This window comes from Telmatherina bonti, assembly GCF_933228915.1.
Source record: "Telmatherina bonti genome assembly, chromosome: 10".
NCBI classification, from domain to species: domain Eukaryota; kingdom Metazoa; phylum Chordata; class Actinopteri; order Atheriniformes; family Telmatherinidae; genus Telmatherina; species Telmatherina bonti.
In genome coordinates, this window is record NC_136628.1 from 30398154 (window position 1) to 30423877 (window position 25724).

A 25724-nucleotide genomic window follows, 5' to 3' on the forward strand; every position below is an offset into this window, starting at 1 on the left:
CTGCCTGGTGAAACTGGAGAGACGTCAAATAAAGAAGCAATATGTATGTCCCTTCACTGGAAAATCTGTCCTTGAATTCCAGCATTCATATCACGTCCTCATACTTTTCCCCAGAGTTAGTTCAACCCAGTCATCACATAATACATTTGGGCAAAGCCAGTGAACAACATTTCACAGAGCAAACAACCTTTAAACCCATGAGGAAATTGCTCATTACCACGGAGTAACCCTCCTCGTTCTTCAAACAGGTTAATGCTAGCCTCATCCATTGCCTGTTTGTCTCCTGTGGCGTCATCGCCAAGCTCCAATGAGGAGCTGATTGAGTTGCGCCTCTAATGGCATTTGCCTGTCAGTCTCGCTGAATCTAATGGGTAGGGATTAGACTCTCAGTCAAAATACACGGTGTTGTGTTTTATCTGCAAATGAAATGGAGTCAGTGTAACTGAAACTGGTTGTTGAGAAATGTGTCACTAACTGGCACCGGCTTTGGCCTTCAGCATAATGAAGAGAAGATGTTTCCAAGTGAAATATCTTCCAGCTGTTAGTACAGAGGTTTATTCATTGAATAAACGTCGTAACAGCGTGTTCCCTTTTCAGGGTGTAAATCTGTTGCTGATGAGGGAATGCATTCATTCATTCATTCATTCATTTTCCGAACCGCTTATTCCAATTCAGGGTCGCGGGGAAGCTGGAGCCTATCCCAACCGGCTTTGGGCGACAGGCAGGGTACATCCTGGACAGCTCGCCAGTCCATCGCAGGGCGAACAACCACACTCACGCTCACACTCACTCCTAGGGGCAATTTAGAGTGACCAATTAACCTATCATGCATGTCTTTGGATGGTGGGAGGAAGCCGGAGTACCCGGAGAGAACCCACGCATACATGGGGAGAACATGCAAACTCCACACAGAAAGGCCACTGACCAAACCAGCCAAGGATCGAACCAGTGACCTTCTTGCTGTGAGGCCACAGTGCTAACCACTGCATACCAATAGAATACATCGACTTGAACTGGTGGACGGATCAATCAAGAATTATTTACTTATCTCAGCAGTTGTGGTGCCATTTGGCAGGTTGAACCAACACTAATTACATTTTCAATTTGCACTGAATATCATGAGACCCAGAGAATGAATGCTGATGGATTTGGGTAACTTTTTATTTGTTTAAGGAGAGCAGCTAGTGTCGACTCTTTTAGGTAAATGCCTCATCAACTATCCCTGGGTTCTCTACTTGGATCAAATAATACACATTTCCATTTAGATACGATAACAATGAAAAGGTCTGGTGTGTGTGTGCGCGTGTGTGTGTGTTACAGCTGATAGTTTGAATAGCAAATTGCATTTGGAGAGAACCAACTCATATCAAGGGAGATCATGCAAAACTCCACAAAAAAAAGCCCCATTTTGAACCAACTTCAGATATGAGACCATTGTGCTCTAGATACTCTGGCTTCCTCCCACCATCCAAAGACATGCATGGTAGGTTAATTGATCGCTCATAAATTCTGTCTAGAAGAATGTCAGTTGGAGCAAAATTGGTCACGTGCTGCTTTGAATGTCAAAATTCCCACCCTTATCATAACTATCAGATCAGTGTATTAACACCAGGTTACAAGCTTGGTCAGTGATTCCTTAAGAATTACGGTTCTTTATAGACTTAACTAGGAGGCAAGGAGGCACGTTACACTCATTGTAGGTTGCATTTCTAATGGTTCACCAAAAAAAGTACATCATTGGAAAGGTTTTGCACGGATAATCTCCATCCAGTCACCCATATTAACTCTGTGTAGACTTGTTTAAAAGAAACATAAGAATATCTTTTCCAAGATAGAAACATTTATATAATGTGCACTTCCCTCATGCTGCCTGTGGAACAGTGCTGTACGGGATGACATTGTGAGGCAGGTGAGAACTAATGAGGGTTATGACCACTTAACTCGGAGGCAAGAAAAGTCTTTTAGAAAATAATGTGACATTACACTCATTGTAGGAGTGTAATGTCTGTTTTGAAGCAAACAGGAGGAAGAGCAGTTGTCCTTCAACGGGTAAGTTGAGGGATCGATTCCAGGCTTCCCCTGAAATGCTGAAGTGTCCTAGGGCAAGACACTGAACCCCAAACTGCCCCCCCGATGGGCCTATCGGGGTATGAGTGTGTAGAATGAGTGTGTGTGTGAATGGGTGAATGTGACAAGTAGTGTAAAGCGCTTTGAGTGGTCTGTATGACTAGAAAAGCGCTATGAAGTACAAGTCCATTTACCATTTTAGTTGGAGGATTTCTCTGAAAAACACAAAAAAGTACATAATACACACTCTACAGTTTAGTTTGTTCCTATTGGGCCACAGTAATTTGCTCATACTCCTTACACATACTGTTTCGTCCCATTATTCGTGTATCAGATAGTACCAGAAAATACAGGGGGGTCTCTATCTGGACCTTTTAGTTCTACATGACAGTAAACCTTGACGTGACAGATTGGTCTCTTAACTCTTTTCTGCTAAAGACGCCCTGAAATAATGAAAGCTTTATCTGACATCACATAGAAGAAAGAGCTTTCGCAGTCAAATTTGTTTGAAGATAGTTTCTCCATGGACCTCTGAACTGTATGAACAGAAACATCTATTATAATTCGAAATGTCTTCGGCGGCAGCCTTGTTCATTTCGTTCCTCGCAGATAAGAAGACATTCATCTTTTGTCTTTATTGAGTAATAAAAGGATTAAGTCAATTAAAAGGCAGCTGAGTCTCTGTGTGAAGAATCACTTCTGTCACATTGCATTATCAAGCCTGAGTGCTCTCTCTCTCTCTCTCTCTCTCTCTCTCTCTCTCTCTCTCAAGCACACACTTTATTAATGTTACTGAATTCTCTTGCTGTTTAACAGCGACTGATAAAGTGATGTGTAACAGCTGCATATTCATCAACATATCCTAATAACCTTTTCTTTCTTGCGAAAGTGTTTTCCTCTCAATATTGTGTTAAAATGGGTGAATCAAAATTAGATTTAAAAAAGGAAAAGGGGCACAGGAGCAATCTCAAAAGTCAGTACCAGAGAGTTGACATCTTTCTGCAAAAACCAAAACATGTTGTTATGCAATGTCACCATCGGCCTAAACAATGGAAGAGGTCTGCCATCCTGCTTGTGTGTGAATGTCTGTCCATCAGCTTAAGTTCAGTGACAGAGGAAAGGCTGAGAGCCATCACTCTAGATGACAACAAAAAGCGTATGTTTCCCCCCTCCCATCGCTAACCCTGCTGGCGTCCCGGCCGTTGCACTGACTCAGTTACCGGAGGGAAATGGATGAGACACCCCACTGAAATAACTGGCAAAAAAAAAACCTGACATGTCGCAGCACTGATGGACGGCTCCATCATAGCCTGGCACATTTTCAGGTTAGCAGCAACAGAATGATTCTTGACATTTGCTTCTTTTCTTTCTTTTTTTTTTTTTTAAGTGCTTCGTTGCTGCTGCCTGTGTCTGCAGGCTGGAGCTGATATGGATATTTCTGTCAGGGAGGATCAGCATTTTACTCTCCAGCAAGCGCTGTGATGCACGCTGTGCATGAAGTCTTTAATTCTAGACTGGATAATCCAGTTTGAAAACACAAGAGGTGATTTGTTGATCATATTTATTCTACATGAACACTGTTATTTCAGGTATCTCAAATATTGTGCATTAAGGTCTTAAACAGAGGAAGCTGATACCTTATATATACACCATATATGCGTTGCTAGATATTCAAAAAAGTCATTGAAAGAATGAGATAAATCAGACTGGTGCGTATTTGCATTTACTCACCGCACAAAGCAGAACGCTTTGTCCTGTTTAGAAATGAAACTATACCTCTTTTAGGTCTGACTTGATGCTACTGGGGCATAAATATTTATGATCTTTTTCTTTCATCAGAAGCAGTGATGTGATATTAATGACGCAAAATGTTCCCTCATAAATATGCTTTCATCCTTCTTCTGAGCATGAAGTGTATGAGACAGCTAAAAAGCTTTTAATTGACTATTCAACTGTGAATCCACTGCTGATTATTCTCATTACTAATTCAACATTTTAAAAGGAAACAGTCAGGACAGTGTTGTGTTATCTTGGTGAGTGGGACTCATTGGTTTTTTTGGGGTTTTTTTTTCAGTTTTTGTGTACAGTAGATCAAAACTATTTTCAGAATTTACATCTCAACAACAAATTGGTTTAAGATTTCCTCTAAACATGGTTTATTATTGATACAGAGTATTTAGAATAATTAGCTTTTTCTAATTGTGCACTGCATGTTTCTAGCATTGAACAAAAGGCAGCTGGGGATTATATTTGCAGTTATTTTCAGTAGATCACTATATTGCTTTATAGATCTATGAACCATTATATTTTTTACACTGGAAATATGAATTATGTCCAAACAAACTTTGAAACTTCACAGGATCATTTTAATGAGGGGCTTTCAAAGTGTAAAATAAAAAGCTTGCAATTCAAGTTTGGAATTAAAAATATATTACTCACTCCACCTTCTGTCTTTAGCTTAATTCTTGAATACTGCTGGAATTCTCATTTGATTGTTTAATCTTATAGCTTGACCATATGAACCAGTATCAATACGTATTCCTGTTGACACAGAAGACTGAATGATAACAGTATCTATCCTAGTTTCTTACCTTTGGGAAAAATAACAGTCAAATTTCCACAGAACTGCTTTATTTGAGTTCTTCATAATACAAACATGAAGGTTATTCCTTTGTCAAATTATTGTACATTTTTATTTATTTTTTCTACGCATTGTCAATTAAAACCATGACATCTCAAGTCACTAGTCAATACAAGACGAGTCAAACCCAGTTGGAGTCAAATCCGAATCAAATTCTTTGTAGTTTGCTTCAAAACAGATATCTTAATTTAATATAATTCTGTTGCATAAAGCCAATTAATAACAAAAAAAAAAAAAAAAAAAACCCTGCTAAAGAGAGCCAACAGAGGACATTGACTCTTCCCTAAGTTTAGCACCCCATCATGAACATGCACATGCTGGCTGGTGACAGCTGCTAGGAGAACTCCATTTCCTCAACTCTCTTCATCGAGTCTCCCCTGAAAATGTTGGGAGTCCCATGAGTAAGTCTGCCAAACACTATTAAATGTCTGGCTTAAGTCATCAGCCTTTAAATGGAATCTGCCATATTTGGGCAAAAAACTGCAGGTGGATGTGTGTATTGGAGCACCAGTAACTCTTGAGCCTTAGGAAGGATCTTGTGCACACATCTTGTGGTCCTGAGTATCCTCAGCAGGGTCTGCTGCACACAGCGACCTTCATTTTGCCATGAATCAGGATCTCTTTTGAACTTCTATGTGTTTGCTGCTTCTTCCTTTGAGAGAGCTGCTTATTTTTGCGACTGCAAGTTATATTTTTGTGCACTAGAATAAGATGACTCGCTCATCGGCGTGCTATATTTCACGTCTTACATCTGACAAAATTCGGATTCTGTAATTTTGTAGTTAATTTATGGATGAGTTCACACCGTCGTCTCCATGCATTTATTTCTCTTTCAGTTTTAGATGTAAAGAATTTAATAACCAAAATCTAGTCTTCCAAATAAGAGATGAAAACTGTAATTTTTCTTTGTGGGAAGTTGACAAATGGATGAAGAAATTCTCAGGACTGCAGGGCACCACAGCCACATTTACAGAGAAGAAATTCTCCTGAAAAGAACATTCTTTAGTCAACAAAGTAGTGTCAGAGGAATAGTAAAAGTACTGCATACGATATGATCTAATCCTGAGGTCAGCCCTTACAGTCAGCCATACAGTGACTATTATATCAGGAGAGCAGCTACAATTAAAGCCATCCAACGTGTTTCCACAACTACAGATAAATCCTTTGTGCTGCAGATCTCTGTATGAACCAGAACACCTCTAGTGTTTTACAAGCTGTATGAGTCAGCTGGATAGATGAGTCCTGATGAAAACAATCAGCACTGAAAATCTCTCTGTGATTAAAAAAAAAAAAAATGTATATTGGGATCTTTCAGGTCAAGGCAATATTGTGTGTACTGACAAGATTCATGAAGACAGATGTTTTTTGATGTCTTAATACAGTTTTTATATGGTGGAAATAAATCCACAGTGTTACTCTTCCCTCGCTCTGTTTGCCATTTCTAATGTCCTCCTCACAGCGGCTGCTTTTCCTCTTTCTCTCTTCCCCATGTGCACATTTCAAAAAGGAAAACTACTTTGTGCAAAGACTCATTGATGTGGCACACTGCGTCTGATCCGATTGAACCTTTTGTAGAAATGAGCATTAAAAAGATCAACCAGCACTACATGTCATGTAGAGTGTCTTTGATTGGCCTTCGGTGCCAAAAACAGCCAGTAAAACATCTTTGCTTTTTGTAATATATAAATGTACTGGCTGTGCATGAGGAGAATTAATTTGTTTATGCAGGAGAAGTTGTCATTGTGATTGCATGAATGCCAAATAAAATGGAATTGAATTAACACTTTATTAATCCATGATGGGATCATGGATTTTGTAGTAATTAAAACATAAGTGCTACACAAGGTTAAATAAGATGTCAGAAATATTAAGCTTTATGTCCACTGGATTCCTCAGAGAATACTGTACAACAGTTTAATTGGCTCAGCGTAAACAGAAATGCATGGTGTCACTTTTAATTATTGTACTGATAATTATAATCATCTGAGCAAGAGGTCACAGCCATTAGAGAACAGAAACAAAGTGTTTGTGTGAATTATGCAACACATTTATTCACTTCATTTAAAACATTGATTTTTGCGTGAGCGACCGTTTGATAAAGGGAGAAAAAAGCCTCTGATTAAATTATGTTTGAAGAAAACCCTGTTCGCAGCATGGTGCATGTACATTATTCTGCATTACATGCATTCCCCATTTTTCTGTCTTGTGTTCTGTTCAGCACCTGCAGGATTAAGCTATAGGTACGAGACGTACGGTGGACGGGATGCACCAAACAACCATGTATCTTACGCAGTCTCCCTTCCAAATAACTACCTATACATGTTGATAGCATTGCAAAGTCAAAAATCTGAAGATTTAAATGATGTATACATTTCAGTCTTCAATTATAACTGTACATTCAGCAGAAGCTTTTTTCAGACCAGTTTCTCTTTGAAGCCAGTCCAGAAGTCCAGAAACCAGTCCCGTCACATCAGCGAAAGTCCAGCAAAAGCAGTTCAGAAAGTGTGGGTCCAAAACAAAGCTCTTAGCTGTCAAAACTAAAGATGAAACTGAAGCTTCAAGATGATTGACAGATTAAGATATGCCACTATTTCACTAAAACATCATTTGACAACGTTTGGTTCATTTACAGACATACAAAAGGCGTAGAATTAGCAATATATGGGGACATTCTGATAAGCGGTGTTAATGCACCCATTCATGTTAAAAGAAAATATTAGGAAACCTTGTGTACTGTCACAGACTTTTTCTTTTTTAACAAAAGCAAAAAGCAACCACAAACACTGAGGACATTGGGGGCAAACTTTTTATCCCTTTTGTAGTTTCTTTCTTTGACCCAGTTGGCACAGCCTTCAGCTCGCGTTGATTGGTGAAATGACCTTAGTGAGACTGAAGCGCAAAAAAATCAATACAATTCCCCGAGCTGTGTGGATGTAGAGGCAGTCCCTTTTATTCAGACGCAGCAGCAGAAGGACAAGAGTTGAGCTGTTCACGAAACTATTTATCCAAAATATTTTGGCTAGCATATAATTTATCTTTTGAAGAATTCATACGGACAAAGGTCATGGGCTTCTTTGCATGAAGAATAAGTAGTACACCAGAAACTTTCCTTTAATTTTGGTGGAATTTTCCACTGACTTGCTAAAAATTTTGTCCATTCTCCAATGCAAAATTCCTGCAGTACTAAAGCTGTTCATTTTGTTTATCAATATTAACAGTGATGTTATATTTTATGATATATTTCCCTTATCTGAAATTAACAATCTGCGTGCAGGAATGATTTTTCTAAAAATTCTGTGCCAGATTTGTGGCATAGTGGTCAGCACTGTGGCCTCATAGCAAGAAGGTTGTTGGTTTGAGCCTCAGCTTGGGGGAAAGTTTGAACAGTATGGAGTTTCTGTTCTGTCTGCATGTTCTCTCTGTGTATGAGTTCTCTCTGGGTACTCCAGCTTCCTTCCACACACAAGACATGCATTAAGTGGTTAATTCATCACTTATCAGGTGTAAAAAGGATAAAAGCATCTGCCAAATGGCTGTAGAATAGAATATAATAGAATAAAATAGATTCTTGGAGGACACAAAGTTTGAATTTTAAAGCATTTCTTGATTATTTAGTTTCTAAAAAAAAAAAGAAAAAAAAAAAGAGTTTACATCATTTAAAAAGTCTTGTCAGATCTTTTACTGTTTAAAGCTCTTTGTTTTGGTATTTTGACAGCAAAAGCTTAGTGAACCCTTGTTTTCAACAAGCGCATTTTACTTCCCACATATGGGCAGAGTGGAGATGAAGACAGAAATGACCTCACACAACACCAGTTTATGTCAGCATGATTCACTCCAAATGCTCTCAATGGCTGAGATGTGTGATCATGATCCCCACCCGCCCACCACCTCATGTGACCTGTAGTATGCCTTCATGTGTATCAGAGCCAGTTAAAAATAGACTTAGAAAAATAAAAAAAAAATAGCATTAGATAAAATATTTTTCCTCATAAATGAATGTTCCAATGGGTAAACTGGATCAGATGTAATTTATACATACCATCCAGCAGCTGTTCCACACATAGAAAGTGATGAAAATTTGCCCGTCTTTTTGACAACTGTTGAATTTCTGCAGGATTACAGCCACTAACCACTGTAAACGGTGCATTTAAATGCATTTTGATGCAACAGACTCTTGCAGAGGTCATAATGTCAGTGTATAAATACTTCAGCTACCAATGAGCTCTTCAGGTGGATTCATGTGTGGATATTAACCATGTACATAATAATCTCATATCTTGCATTTTAGCAGCGATAGCATTTTTTTTCCCACGCCAGTGTTACCTGTTGCCTTAAAACTGCCTTGCAAAGCAGCAACCTTCAAGAGATATTGATTAGTGGAAGCAAGAGCATGGACACCACATTGTATCCAGTAAATGCTTGGGGAAATGTAAGCTATTTGTGTGGGAGTGTGTAAGTGTGTGCTCCTTGATGAGTAGCTGGCAAGGATTCAGTTCTCCATTTGACTGCCTGCAAAGTTCCAACACATTCTGTTTCTGTCATATAAGCATCATCTGGCTCCTGATGATTAGTCCTGATTCTTTTACTTCTGCTTTAAAGATACTTTTAATTTTCACATTTGGAATACTTGGAAACTGCTGCATAATCTGTGGCCAGAAATCCTTCTGCAGTGCTTCACAATCTGCACCAATAGCAGTAAACATTGAGAGAAAAACATCTTTCTGTTCGTTTGATGAACAAGCATCACCAGTGACTTATCAAACCAATGTACTTCTGTCTGAGTCAAACCTCAAAGCTGGGCTAGGTAATGTTGCTCAGAAACATTTTAATTTTTACTCTGGATGAAGTGGTTCCTCATCCTGATAGTAGTCTGTACATTTTGTAATCATGGTCAATAAGAAATATAGTTCGACCCCTCAGTTTACTGTAAATCTGTAAAAACTCTGACCAATCAAAACATTCAGACCAAAATGGAGTTGTTCATTTCTTATATATTTTGTAAGCTTCTTCTCCCAGCTCCCCTCTTCCCCCTCCTGCAGCGCATACCTGATAGCCACACCCTGCATATAAATAGTGTGTTAGGCTGAAAATACAAAGTAGTGAAGAAGAAACTCGGAAGGCAAAGCTGGCTGAGAAAATGCAGGAAGGATTTCCCGACCCGACTCGGTTTATTTGCCTCCTCCTGCTGAACAGCTGAGAAAGAGAAAATTTTTGGTGGAAAATGCTGCAAATAATCTTGTGTACGAAGTGAATTTTTGCACTTAGTGCACAAGATTATTTTTTATTTCAGTCTGTGCCATCTTTGCAACTACAAATGAGTAATTGCTCTTCGAAAAAAAATTGTCACTGTCCAGTTAAGTTTATAAATGAAAAAAAAAAGTGTAACTTAGAGGAAATCATACCTGTTAGTGAAACATCTTTTTCTACCTTCAACTGTTTAATAAAGGATTTTTACAGTTAGCATAACAGTGTTCAGGTGATGTTTGAGAACATGCTTCATTTATCACTTGTATGTTGCAGAATGTTTTAATGACCCGTGTAGAGCTTCAGTGGCACAGACAAACTCCTTTTAGTAATAATGTTTGTGTTGTTTTCCTGCATTGTCTGTAATTGCTTTTATGAACTTCTCATCACTTGAAAAGTCCCAGTTTTACAACACGAGGGAGTGTATTTAGCTTTTTTCTCTCAGCAGTTAATTTTGATTTATGTGTGACTGCGTCATTATTGTTGCACACAAACTCCACTCCAGTACTGGCTCCCTGTGGTAATGTAGTGATTGATGCTAACAAGCCTCGTCCTCTGTCTGAACCTTTCCAGGCTTACACTGGAGGATGTCAGTCATTCTCAGACGGTACAGAATATGAGGTGCTGCAAGGGAGATGAAAAGTCCCCGAGTAAAAAATAAAAAGAAGAAAATATAGGCAACAGGAAAGCCCTCTAAAAGGGATTAAATTCTGAACACAACCATTTCCCTCAACAAGAAAAATCTTATACAGTGCCACAATTGCATAATAAGGCAAACAGACTGCAGGCTACATATTTACACAAACATGGGTCATAAAACCATCCCTCTTGAGTCATTTATGCTCATAGCAAAGTTCTCTCAAGGAAGATTTATTTAGCTTCATTATGTTTGCATAGAGAGACTGGTGCAGCCATCATTTCTATTAGACACTTTTCTGGCCCATTAAACCTCATTACATATTAATCCTGTTCCTCAGGATGATAATGTACCATTTATTTACATCAGATCCACATTTATGTCTTTATTCTTTCAGTGTTCATAGAGTCACTGAGTGGCAGTGGAGATGTATGTACTTGGTTTTAGATTACGTAACTTCTTCTTGTCTAGTTTTTCTTTTTTTGTACCAAAGCAAAGTCATTTTAAATTGTTTGACTTGCAAACAAATACAGATTAAGTAAAAACGGTGTACTTGTGCTATGTTACATTTAGCTGTTCAAGTCAAGATCTCAACACAAACTATAAATGAAGCACATTGTCCATATTGTAAATCCGATGACATACCTCACGTTGCACTAATGATAAAAGTGCATTTTGCTCTCTGATACTCTATAGCCTCATGCAACAGTCATTTTACAGTTAAACTTGTACTTTCTCATTTAAATGCTTAAATGTCTTGTTTCACCATAAATGACGACTGTCTGAGAGGATTATTAGTATAAACAGACTACTTGGTTTTCTTTTCTTGACTTGCTTTGTGAAATATCAAATCACATACATTTTATAATGTAGTAACAAGAGGAAAGCTGCTGTTTATAAGATTAGGCCATAAAAACAGAAGCAGAGACATGAATACTGACACAAGGTCGTGCTGTTTGTGGTCTCTTCATATTGGTTTAAGTCAGTCCTTGGAAGAAAAAAAAAGGCTCATCACTTTATCAGTTACCTTGATTATAGGATATCTAGTTCTTGTGTAAACATCTGAGCTGTTTATAAGCCGACGTTAATTTACTGTCAGCAAAAGTTCTAAAAATTTACCTCGTGCTGATTTAGAGATATTGTTGATTGCACTTGATGATGGAACTCTTCTCCCTGTAAAATTGTTGGTAAATACTTGTAAACAGCAAAATATGTTGTGTTGCTGTTGCATTCCCTTCTGTCTCTCTCCACCATGATCAACACCATGATCAAAGTCAGTCGCATACCTTCTTACATGACTTCGTCTTACTCTCTATACCCTTTCCTTTTATCAGAACACCCCTTTAGAAATGTTTCTTTTGCTCAGGTTTTGTTTTTTTTTTTTTTTATCCGGAAACTGAAGCAATAGAAATTAAGCAGGTGATAATCTGCAACTTTCAACTGATCCATGGAAATAGTATCTTCTTTCTGCTCGTACTGAAGTGAAAAACTGAATTTCTTTTCAACAAAAAGTTTGTCATTGCCATCTGGATCCGTACTCTATTAATTTTCCTGCCAGTCCCACTTGGCAGCCACTCTAGTTTGGCTAAACAGAAGCAGGAAAACCTGCAGACAGAGACAATATTTTGGGTTTCTGTCATTCTGGGCTCTGACCCATCTGTACCTGCAGAGCAGTTTCCTCTCAGACTGTCAACACACTTCACCCTCGGTATCTGTTGGCCATCAGCTGCTTATGAAGCAGTATTTTTACAGTGCATGGCAGAAATATGAACACAGAGATGGACCCTCTGGTCATTCTTTCTGTCACAGGGATAAGGGGTGTCTTAAGCCACCTGGCTTACCTCAAGGAACATAATTTATGATGCTAATGAAATGTGAGCATGCATAGACCAAGTGATGAATCTCCTGCACTGAGCTCATCATTCATCATGGTACCTCATCCCCTGTAGAGGCGTACAGGAAGCCCGAGCTTGTTCCTCCCCGATTAATGTTTAAACTGATGCACCTCCAAGATTATCTCTTTTTATTATGTCATTCTTGTTTTGTCGTTGCTTCTGCAGGCTTCCTTTAATAAGACAGCAGACTCAGAGCCCTGTTTGATGTAAAGTCTGAAGGAGAAATGTTGTACCAAGAGGAATTGAATCAAAAAGCAGAATAATACGAACAACTGCTGTAGACTGAACTGCAAACTTTCCCCATTTTCCATTGAGAAAAGTACAGTTACATGTTAATTGTTCCAGATAAGTTAAATTATTTGTATGCTGATTGGATCCATTCTTTCCATCAAAAACAGGGTATTCAAACAGACAGTGGGGAGTTTTGCAATTACGTTTATCTGCGAATGTCCCTCTCTTTGAACAGTGAAACATAATTTTGGTCAGTAGAGATTTACACCCGCTGCTGCAGCGACTGAATTTAAACTAAATTTAGGAGAGTTTATTAAAGCTCTGCAGTGTTTATCTGTGGGGGAAAAAAGTTTTACCTTCCACATTTGCTGCTTCAATAAAAAGTGCTTTAAGTACATGCAAATATATGCCCCTCCCTCTCTCCCTGTCCCCATCTATCAGTCTGTGTACAAATTAAATTTTTCATGCAGCATGGGGTGAGCTGAGATAGCAGATAGCTGGCTGGTGCAAGGATAGTTTGTGCCTACCACTGCAACCATGTGTCATTACTTTCACTCCACATTGTGATTTATATTATTTTTATGACATATGGTCGGCTTCCTGAGCAGAAAGCGACATCTTCAAAGTGTTTGTTGTGAACAGGAGCAGCATGAAAGTTCTTAGGTCAGCAGGATTGACCTGTTGGTTGCTCAGGGATCTGGAGAGACTTGCTGATCCACTGGATGATCAAATACGAACCAATATTCAGTCACAACTGAAGCAGTTTAAACAGCGGATTCTGTAGCTAATGTCCTTGTAAATGACGTTCTTCACGAACGCCAGCAGTCATTTTAATCAATTCAACATTTAAACTGATTTATCTTTCCATCTGTCTACATGTGGGATATTTGTCTGCCCAAATTTGTTTAGATTTTATGTAAAGGATGTGAAAGCCACAAAGGCTTGTGGGCAAAGTTAATTGGCCAAGGATGCTGAAGAAACGTGGATTTGACTCAAATGTGATTTTACTGCGAACAGTGAAGTATCAGACTTTGTGCGATGTGGCAAAAGACAACGCAAGAACTATGTAGGTCAAAAATGTTATTGAATGTTTGCTTTAATGATTTTAGCTTTACCTTTTTATATTAGAAGGCCAATTTAGTTGTAGTCTAATAATCACTGTTTCCTGAAGTCAAAGATATTTTTGACCCATCCCTGCAGAATAAAAACAGACAAAATTAAATCAGAAAATATTTTTGTTGTTGAGATAAAAATCTGACACCAGTGAAATGTAAATTTTTCCTTTTTTGTTAGCATTTCAAGAAAGCCTTTTTAACCTGATGTAATTTAAAAAAATGAATAAGATCATTTATCGTAATTTATGATCTGATTTAAAAAAAAATCAAAGAATCTGCCAGTGACTTTGCAATAGTTAAATCTCCACTCTGAACTTCCTTGAAACAGACCCCAGCTGCCTCCTGCTGATCCGCCTCTTAGTTTCCAACACCGTCAACCTTTGCATATGTTTGTGAAAGTACAATCTCCTGTCCAGTTGGCCTCAAGCGCACACTGGTCTCTGTTGTAAGTCAGCATGAGACATGTTCTCATAAAGCCCCCCATCCAAACCCACACCCTTTCCTGCTGCTGTCATTTCTAAAAGCGCTCCACTTTGCCGTGATGGAGTGTCGGGCTCTGCCCACTTCGCCTTCCCCACATGCATGCAGATTGGTGAGCCAATAGATAGAGAAAACAGCCATAGCTGGTGTGAGACATGAGGCAACACTTGCTGCACCAACTATTGATGATGTGTTACCAGGCTGGGCAGAATGAAAAGTAAACCAATTCTAAATTAATTAGCTGCAGTCAGACTGGTAATTAGTTTGAAAGTGGCAAGGGTTTTCGTTTGTGTGAGATGAATAAGAGAGGAAGAGGAATTTCAATTAGTGAAGAAAACGTCAGAGTTTAAAAAAAAAAAATAAAATGCTTCAGCTAATTCTCTCGCCTGATGCTGTTCTCAGTTTGATTATTTTCAGAAATCAAGTGTATTTTGTTGTTTTCTGCTACCTGTGTTGTAGCAACACAAACCCACTCACAATTATTTTGTGTAAATTTTTATCCAGAAAACCCCTCAGTTCTTGTGTGAGAATACAGTTTGTAAAGGTAAAAGAATTCAATTCAATTCAACTTTATTTATATAGCGTCAAATCACGGCAATGCCATCTCAAGACGCTTTACAGACAGAGGGGAAAACATAATGAAGGCCAATTCATAATAGCCTATATAAGGAAACCAACAGATTGAGTTGAGTCCAACTCAATCTCCCATCCTGAGCAAGCACACTGGCAACAGTGGGAAGGAAAAAACTCCCTTTTAACAGGAAGGAAACCTCCGGCAGAACCCGGCTCAGGACAGGCAGCCATCTGCCTCTGCTGTGTGGGGGGAAGAATGTAGAAGAGTGAGAGGGAAATCTTTACTATGAACAGATTTAAATGAAATCTTGCAGAAATGCGTAAGAAAGGTGGAAACACCGTGTTTCCTTGTTCTTTGACTGCCTTCTGGGTTGATCATGCAAACATGGAACACGTAAAGGTCCTCTGATACAATAAAAAATTTAACTATATTATTGGAAAAATCATTCTGGAGCAGAAAACAAGGGGAAAAAACACCTTAAAAGTCTGCTTCTTTTTCTGCTGATGCTTTTTAATCTCTCTAAAACTCTCTAGAATGAGTTTATTCTGCAAAAACAAAAAACCCATTGCTCTTTGAGTTGCCTAGGAATTTTTTTTTATAGATGCAGTTTTAATATTCTGCTGTTCATCCTGCATTTGTCAGACAGAACTGTTTCCCTCCCTTTCACTGTCAACCCGCTGGAGGGGCTCCTTCTGTCTGTCAGGCACAGATTTACAGTGAATTTCTGCTGCATGGATGCTTGCATAGAGATTTTAAACACAATGACGTGTGGTATAACTCAATTTTACAGCAGTCAACCCTGGTCTGTCACCTAGTACAGAAGGAAATTGTGAATATGAAAAGTGTGCTCCTTGCTGACACATTCAGAACCACTTCAGATTTGAAAAGCTGTTGGGATAGACATGATTTAGCGGATACTTGAGTATTCAGCTTACACAACCACTTTTGTTCTCATTACCACCGTGCTCTGTGGCTTACAGCAGCCAAAACTGTGGAGAAATCATCTCAGTCATTTTAAATGCATCAAGGTTTTATCTTTCTTTAATTGTCAGGAAATGTTTGCAGTTTTCTGAATGTGCAGATAACATAGAGAATATGAAGATGTCAGAATGTAGTGACATGTGGTGTTGATGTGGATAGTGAGTAATTGAATGTGAGTATTTTGAGTTTCTGCTGTATGCTATCATGCAGATTTGACAATTTATGGCAAAAGTCAAACAGCACTTCCATATATTTTTTTTTAATGTGTAAAAATGATTATTGTGTTAATGTATATTGCAGTCCCTCATTATTCCTTCTGTGTGAAAAGTAACACAGGTCATAGTGTCACCAGGGCTGCTGGTACCCTGATCCCTTAAATATTTACTTGCAAGTAGGATGATGTTTTTATTTTTTTAGTATATATTTAAATGTTAAAGGATAGTTTTTCTTTTAAACTGTGAATTATTTTCTTTTAAACTGAGATAGTCTGTCTTTGTCTTCTTTTTTAAATGTTTTGTTCAGTTTTCACAGTAAAATTTGGGGAGAAGTGTAAAATAGACCACTTGTCTGCCTGTGTGTTGAAGGAATTACACTTACTGCCAAACAGACATCACTGCTTGTAACCACAGTGTTGCCTTGACAAATAGCCTGAACAAATTTCATTTTAGGACAAGTTTAACACCCAAATCGCTGTATGGGTTGAATTTTGCTGAGAAACTATCCAAAAAATAAAGACTGCAAAGCAAAGTCCTCAATGGGTTGTTTTGATGTCATTCTACAATATCTCCAAGTAAACTTGTTTTAGTTTAACACATTTTGAGTAAACATGAAGGATCAAAAGAAGTCCAGCTTCTTCAACTAGACATTATGCACCAGTTAAGTACCATCTCGCATGTGCTGGTCTAAAGCCAGGAGAACCAGGAGCTTTAATATAAAGCTGCATCTTATTTTGTAACTTATTATTTTTCACATCTGATTTGAACCCACAGTTTCCAGCCATGCATTGCACCCTGCAGTGCTGACTAGAAAGGGGTAGGAGGTCAAAGGAAACGTGCTACTTTTGTTGAGGCTTAGAGGTTGTAATGTCACATTGCAGAGCACCCGCATCCTGAAACCCACTCAAAGCTACGCAGCTAACTCTCATGTGGTCAGTATGATTACACTTAATACGATTAGCTCCTGATGTTCTATCAGGCCTGGATTAAAATATTGGACAGCTGAGTGATGAGAAACATATTTTGGACTTCAGTGATTTAAGAGATTACCTGCCTCTGTCTACATAAACCTTCACACACACACAAAAGCGCTGGATGTGTGCGGAGGTATATTGTACCTACGGTGAGAAAGGATATAGCTTTATGTTATTCCATCGTCACATACTTTACATTTTAAAAGCTCCCTATGTTCACTTACTTAGGAGATAATCTGAATAATCATGTTTTTATAACACTGGAACTTCCCTCTGTGAGGATGCTACGTTCTTGTGGCTTTAACACCTCTTGTACTGTTTCAAGACATTTAGCTTTTCCTTGCTCATGAAATTTATATTGTTTAGGATTTTGTGTCAAATTTCCTATAACTCTGTTGGTAGCCTGTGCATCCTTCTTTCTTTCAGTTTCTGCATCTTGCCATTTGCACAGCTATATAATAGAGCACACTCTGCCAGTATAACTGAGCACCAGGAACTGCCTGCTCCTGGTTTTCAGTCCTCCCCTCATTTCTGCTGCTTCAACCAGCTGAGTACAAACTTACAGATGATAGCCTCAGATTGTGTTTAAGAGGAAGGGGGCAGAGCTTTGACTTCCAGATAAAACACAGCATTGTGCTGTAATGCATATATTTGTGGCCCAGCGGGCCGAGCCGCAACACTTACCGTTTAATAGGCAACAGGACGCGCGGGGGGGGAACTGGGCTTTTTCATCCTCGAGCAGCTTTCAGCTGAACACATGGCGATCTGCTGGGAGCACAAGCAAACCAGTCAGCTGTGAGCTTCCCCTGGCTGAGGACAAACTAAAAAACACTGGACTATTTGGTGTGGAACAGCAGGTTCTGGGATTGTCTGTGTGTTTAGTCATGCGTGCTACATGCATTTACATTTGACACCTGAGACCCACTTATGTTTACTTCACCTTGCAGCATTTGCCAGTCTCCAGTTAGGGTTATATATACAGTTGTAAGCTAAGCTGTTTTTGTACATTTAGGATCTCTGACCCCTGATATGCATTAATAAGCAAAACATGAGATACTTTCTGTTTGTGTATCCAGGACAAAAACAAATCTACCCAAAGTAGGACTGTGCTTATATCGTTGCTGTGTTCGGGCCAGCAGGTACATCTATAATATCATAACCAACTAAATAAGGCTAAGAAAACAAATAATCATTTTAGCAAAATAATAGTTTTTTTTTCTCATTAATCCAGTTTGTAAGTTCAGCTCCGCATTTGACCCTGATCTAGATATAGGCTGCCATATTTCCACACCCTGGGTGCAGCTTGGATGGCTTAAAAGTCCTGTTCATGGGCCCACAGTGGTTTATCTCTGTTGGCACTCACAACCGGGTTCTCCAGACCCACCTCTGTAAACACCAGACTACCACTCCCCTAATGAGATTTATGAAATATAAAGGTTCCTTACCTAAACCATTTTAAAAGTACTGCCAAAAGTATTCTCCTGATATGCATGATGACTTTGTCTCTACTAAACCAGAAACCATGAACTTTTAGGTTTTTTTTGTAGGTCTCGCTCTTTACTGGAAAGTAAATTTTACACCAAATGGGAGGGTTTTTTTTGCTAAATCCATCAGGTTTTCCTGCAAATGTTCCCACTGAGCTGCAGCTGTTTTACCATTAACCTCCATGAATACATGCAATATTAAGATGATCAGAAAAAGGAGCCTTACCCTTTTAACCTGTTGTAGTGGAAATTATGCACATAGTGTAGTTTTAACGTTACTCCTTTATGAAGCTTCTTTTATGTAGTACAAAATATATATTCTGCATAGTTTAGAGTAGTTTAGAAAGCTTGCTTTAATAGGTTCATGCATAAAACTGAATGTTCTGTTCAAGGCCTGTTTCAGCTTTGACTATTGTTATCTTCAAGCTGGCCGTTGTTTTGACTAGTGCTGCCAGGCAAAGGTTATTTGTATATGCCTAAAGATCGCTGTAACACCCTGAGCAGGGGCAGAGCTCTCCAGACCTCTCGCTCGCAGCATCTGTACATGGTCAATAAATTGAACAGAAAACAGTTGATTTCTAGATTTATTTCTCATCAGATAAATTCCACGACACCTGTTGTGAAGAAAACTGTAGTTTTTATCTTGCATCCAGCTCAGACTTTGCCCTGCACCCATTCCTTTATGTTTCCAGTGGTGAAAGGGGAAACATTTTCCAGAAGAGATCATTTCACTCCTTCCAGGTTGAAAATGGTTTAAAACCCAGCTTGCAATTTGTTTTGATTAGGACTAGTCACTATAAAGTTTTTCTAAACAATGATGTGGACAGTCTGACTTGCTGTTATATTAATGTACCATCTCACATGTGACACTGAAACATCTGTTAATGAAATCTTAGTATGGATATAACTCAACAGCCATATTTCTTGCACAAATACCTCCTCCGTTCTCTTTGCTGTCACCAGGTATCAGCTTATCTCAAAGCTGTGCAGAAAAGAATAATAGAGCTGTAGTGACACAGCAGATACGGTAAAATCTGTTTGTCTTACTTGCTGCTTTCCCTCTTTCTAACAGACAGCAGATTTGCTATCACAAGCCTTTGTCTTCATATCTGAAGGAGAGATGACTCTTGTCAAACACCCTGGAAAGTCTACAGCGTACTAATATCTCATGAGTGATATGACAAGAAATCAACTTTCATCATTTAATTGGGACCATCTGCTACGAAGCTATTCTACATGCTGACAGTGCGGAGTTTGTCATCCCCTTTTCCTTGTCATTGATCCTAATACTGTCTGTATATGACTGCATTTACACCGTGGCGTTCCACTTACATCTAAGCTGAAACTTATTATATAAAGCTTTTATTAGTCACTCTCCCCAAGGTCCATTTCATCCTCTTCGCCGAGGCTATTAAGAGGGATAAAGAACTTGGAAAAAATCAGCACCACCATGACTTATGAGCCATAATCCTCCACTTATGCACTGACAAGGCGTCCCAAACACACAAAGCATATCGTTTTCACTACAAGCACAGATCTAAAAGGATAAGAGAAATAATGGCTTTAATGGTCACTTTTCTACCATGATCTGTTTTGCAGTTCAGAATTCTGCATCATGTTTCCAGAATTAGATCAACTTTTTGTCGAACAAGTTTAAGTCCGAGTTTTTCAGCTTTTTTCTCTGAAGTTGCTGCTAAAACATGCCAGATGGACGTTGTCACTGGATATTTAGGACAATTCAGCAATGGACTGTCTGTTTCTCACCAGCCTTCATAACTAAAAGATGCTTTTTCAATGAGCGCGACTGTCTTTCTCCTATATTGTCAGAAAAAAGCCCTTTACTTGAGTTCAATTTTAATTTTGATGTGTCCTTACCTCAAAGGATTAAAGAGATTTTTGGATCTTAAAGGTCTTGATTTAGTCTTATCTGGTGTACCCACGGATCACTGCCAAAATCTCTTTGAGCTGACAGAGAATAGAGCTGAGAAGAGAGATTGTGTGGGCGGACCCCTGATGGAGGGATACGGCCGTTGCTTCTTTCAAAGATGAGACATGTGAATCGCTTTGGTTCCTATTAATTTCTACAGCAACATTCTGACTTTGATGGATGAATTCTTTTAAACTTCACTGTTTTATCCAGACACCAGTTACTGCAAAGGTCTGCTTGTGCTGTAAGGAAAAAGAAAAACAAAAAAAATGAAAGATGAAATCCTGTCAGCGAACTTTACACCCTCATCATATCATCATCATCTGACGGTGAGATGTGAGAGCTTTCTAAGTTGAGGAATTTAGATTCAAACTTCCACAGAGTTATGAAACTCTAGCTCATTTACATGTGGATAGTTGATTTATAATTAGTGCAGCATTATATTATTATTAACTTTTATAAACTCAGACATACAGTGGGAGATTATGCTTTGCATTTTTTATTGTTTTAGATTTACGAGAAAGCAGTGGGCTGACATTTTTGGCACCTGGAGAACAGCTGGGAGCCAAACCAGACACTACAACGTATCGTCCAGAGCCAAGCCCACTGGTATAACTACCACACTACCATTTCCTTCTATTTTTTATATATTTTTTAAATTTCACTTCTGCATCAGTGTTTTATTTACTTCTCAGACTTTTTCAAACAATCTCCTGCTTATAATCTGTAAGGACTGAAAAGTGCTGACTTCCCGGGTTGTTACGTACGTCCTTGCTCACTTCAGGTGATGTAAATTCCGCTGCGGTGGTCCCAAGAAATAAAATATTATAAAAAGGAATATGACTTCCGTTGTGGCTTAATCAAGCTGCAACTTCCGGCGGTTAAATGTGAAGCCTATGCGGAAGCGCTTAAAACTGCAGTTCCCCCTTCATCCACTAGGGGCTGCAAAACAGAGCGAATCCCCATAGTCTCCCATGTTAAAAAGACCAACTTCACAGCAGAAATAAACATGTTTAGCCTGGTTTAAAAATCCATTTTAGGTTAACATGTCAGGTTTACCTTCATGACAACTGTGGGGGGATTGAATTTTTTTCTAACTCGCCCGTTTAAAGGTAATTTAATCTTGAAGTTTGGCATATTTAGGGGCGTGTCCTTTTGATTGACAGGTACCGATCTCCGGCTTCAAGTCAGAAGAATGTAGAACAACCGCAGTTTTTAGCTGGTTAACGTGACTTAGCTTTAGCCTGCTTACCTCCGTTAGCTGGTTAGCTCTTAGCTACAGAAAGCTCGGAGTTTGCTAGATGTCAATCATCCACCATGACGCTCACAGCCCCTCTCTCAGCTCCACCTCTTTGCCCATATTTGTATTTTCCAGGTGAGACAACACACATGCCCCTGCCAAGATGACGATGGTAGGAACCGCCCACGGAGCTTAAATTCAGCTTTTCAGAAACCTATGGGTGACGTCACGGAGGCTCCATCCATCTTTTTATGTACAGTCTATGGGCTTAATGTGTTATAACTAATTGTGTTGTGTTGTGGCTTAGTGTGTTGTGTTGTGGTTTTTGTGTTGCTGTGACACTTAAGGGCCACAATAGTTTTGAACACACGATGTTGCTGATTCAGCAAAGAAATGTAAGAAGATTAAAAGAGAGAAAGACACAAAACAGGAGTCATCGTAAGATTTTCTTTTGCTAGCTGGAGAGAGCTAACAGGTCTGTTGGACTGCAAGATGGATGCTGAATCAGGTGCATGATGGGGAACAAGGCAAAAATCTTTAGTGGTTTTAAGTGTAACTGGTTTTCAGTTCTGATTGTCGCACTAAATAGGTGTCAAAACAAAACCCCACAACTAACCTACTTAAACCAGCTTGTCTTTGCTTCAGTGCTCCATGATGCATCTATCGGAAGAAACAGCCTTTGTCTTTCATGTCACTTACAGGGAAATAAAAGCAAGTATCTTTTATCTGATTTGTCTTTCATGTTCTGCTGAGCTTTTCCCTTCCTTACTGGCTACGAGATCATTGTAGCTGCTGAAGATGTGTTTATAGACCTACATCTCTATAAAAATTGAATTTATATGGTTTTGCTTAATGGGTCATGCATAACTCGAAGGTTGCATCATCACTCAACCCAGTAAAGCAGTTTTCTTATTAAGTATCTTATTTCTTATATCTTTATTAAGTAACCTTAAAATGTTTGAGTCATATTTGTTCAACAGAAATTAAAAGTAGGTCATGTCTTAGACCTTTTCTATTGATCCGATAAGAATACTGCTGCTTACCAGACAAACAAGCTCAAGACGCTTCATTAAGCAGCTTTCTAACCCAGTTTAAGTGAAACCAGATTGTTCTCTTATACACAATGCATTGAAATTAAGACAAACTGTCTTGAGGTTTAAAGAGGCTTAAAGATAAGTTAATGGCACTCCTTACCAAAATATAAGCAGCTGAAGAGCAAACATTATCGCAGCAATGGGTTTAATACATCTTTTCATGTCTGCTGTCAATGGAAGGAGGGTAAGAGGGAGTAAAGCTTGTGAATGAGCTGTTGTGAATGTAAATGGCATGACTAACATAGGGACTGAGTTGGTAGGGAGGAGTCAGTCTGAACTAAAAGTAGCTGGAAGGATCAGCAGGATGTCTGAGTGGGAGACAGGAATAAGTATAAGGTACACGTTTGGCAGCCCACATCCAACAACGCTGCAGATGAAGACGTCTGCCTCTCCTCATGACTCATGCTGAAGTCATACAGCAATTTTGTTTCCACATTATGTTTATTTGCACATTTGACAACTTGCAAAATGACTCCTAACTAATCTGCTTAAAAGATAATTCCTTTCAGCAGACTAGCAAATGAAACATGTGAAAAGACACTAGCTCACCTTTCACTTAACGTTAAATGGGTCTTGTAGATGGTGTGAAGCAAACACTCAGACTGTCTTTGCAGCTCATCATCAGACTGACAACCTGCAGTAGTACATATTACTTTTGTACTGTTGGGGCGGTGAAATTGTAAAATGGCAAACCGAGATAATCATTATTTTCACATCTTGAAGTTAGTTCAAGATGTGACAGTGTGCTTGCTCAGGATGGGAGATTGAGTTGGAGCCTCCAACTCAATCTGTTGGTTTCTTTATATAGGCTATTATGAATTGGCTTTCATTATGTTTTGTTTTTTTTGTTTTTTTTTCCTGTCTGTAAAGCTTCTTGAGATGGCATTGCGGTGATTTGATGCTAATAAATAGTTGAATTGAATTGAATTGGAGTGAAGGTGCGCCATTCATTTCTATCATGAGTCACGTCAAATATTCACTGTCTTTCCATTTCACCTGGTAATGCCTCATGTTGTTTGGAACTTGAGGCACTTTTCCACTGATGTTTTGTTTTTTTATGTATTAAAGGTAGAGTGTGTAAGATTTTCAATATTTTCAAAATAAATTAACTAAAGAAATAACTACAATCATAATTAGTTTTTTTAAACATGTAGGTTCCAGTCTGTCTATGTTTGATGCGTTATTAAATTACAAGTTTAATTAATGACAAAGACCCTTCTTAAATGTTTTCTGACCAGTAAAAAAAAGCCCATTTATTGCAGAGCGACTCTGAGCTACAGCTCACAAGCGATTCTTTTTTTTTTTTTTTTTCTTTTTTTTTTTTTGTCTTGTCCAGCATTTAAGCAAGCAGACTGATGTTCTGGATGCTGTGTTCTGCTGAGCAAATTTATTTTGCCAAGGGGAACTTTTGTAGATGTAATGATCCCCTTGTATTTCTTGATTCTTATTTTATTTTTCAATTTGTTTTGGATAATAGCTTGTATTACAGAGTTTATGCTGCTGGACCCGACCGGAAAGGACAGGAAAGGGGCAGAAAGAGAACAGAAAAGAGAACATAAAAAAAACAAAAAAAAACAAAAGAAAGAGATCAATGCATACATGTATATGCACATACATACCCACCTACATATGTATGTATATATATGTATATACATTATATATATACATATATACATACATACATACATATACACATACATACACATGCATACACACACATGGACACATACATGCATACATAAAGATAGATATACATACATACATATACACATACATACACACACATATATATATATATACATATATACACATATACATACTCACATACATACACATACATATACACATACACATACACACACATACACATACATATACATACATACACATACACTCACACATATGCATACATATATACATATCCATACACATACATACATACACATACACATACACATAAGTACACACACATACCCACCCACACACATAAATATATACACCCACACAAGCCAACTCTAGATTCGTGGAGAACAAAACCGTTGACAATCATGAAGACCAGAAACTAGCAAGTTAAGTCAAAAAGACAGAAAGAGAGGTACCTGCTGTTAGTGAATAAACTTGCTGGATGACTCAGTGACTGTGACACATGCAGAACATTCATGCAGAACATTCAGAGTGGAACGTGTTTAGAGAAGAGTGATCATGCCAATGTGACCCCGCCCGCCTACAGCTAGAGGAAGGCCAGGAGAACCCAGAGACCCGGGTAACCGACAGTCACCCCCAGGTACAGATCCCAACCCCCCCACTCCAGAGCCAGCCATGCATCTGCCCAGGAGGTGGCGAAGGAGGTGCCCAACCAGAGTCCCCCGCAGTCAGGGGGAACAGGCCCCAGCAGGCCCAGGCCGGCAAGGGCCGATCCCGCCGGGCACCGGCCACCTAGGGCAGACAGAGCGCAGGCCCCAGGGCCCCAAGAGCCCATGAGCAGCCCCCCGCCCCCGCAGGCAGAGGGCACAGCCCACACCGACGGAGGACCAGGATCCCCAGACCGCCACCCAGCGGCAGCCAGGTCGCACCCCAGCGCACCAGCTGCGCCCCCGGGTACAGGACACCACCCCCCCACCACCAAACCACACACACATATACATGCATACCCCCCCCCCCCCCCCCCAACACGCACTCCCCTCACACATATACATGCATACCCCCCCCCCCCCCCCCCAACACGCACTCCCCTCTCAACCCCCATCCACACAACCCTCTGCAATCCATGCACATCATCCATCACATATACAACCCCACCCCACCTCTACTCACTCACCCATACCAAGTCACACGAACCCCAATCACCCCCGCCCCCACACACGCTCACCCCCCCCACACACGCTCACACCCCGCCACCCCATCCCTCTACTTCTACCCAACCAC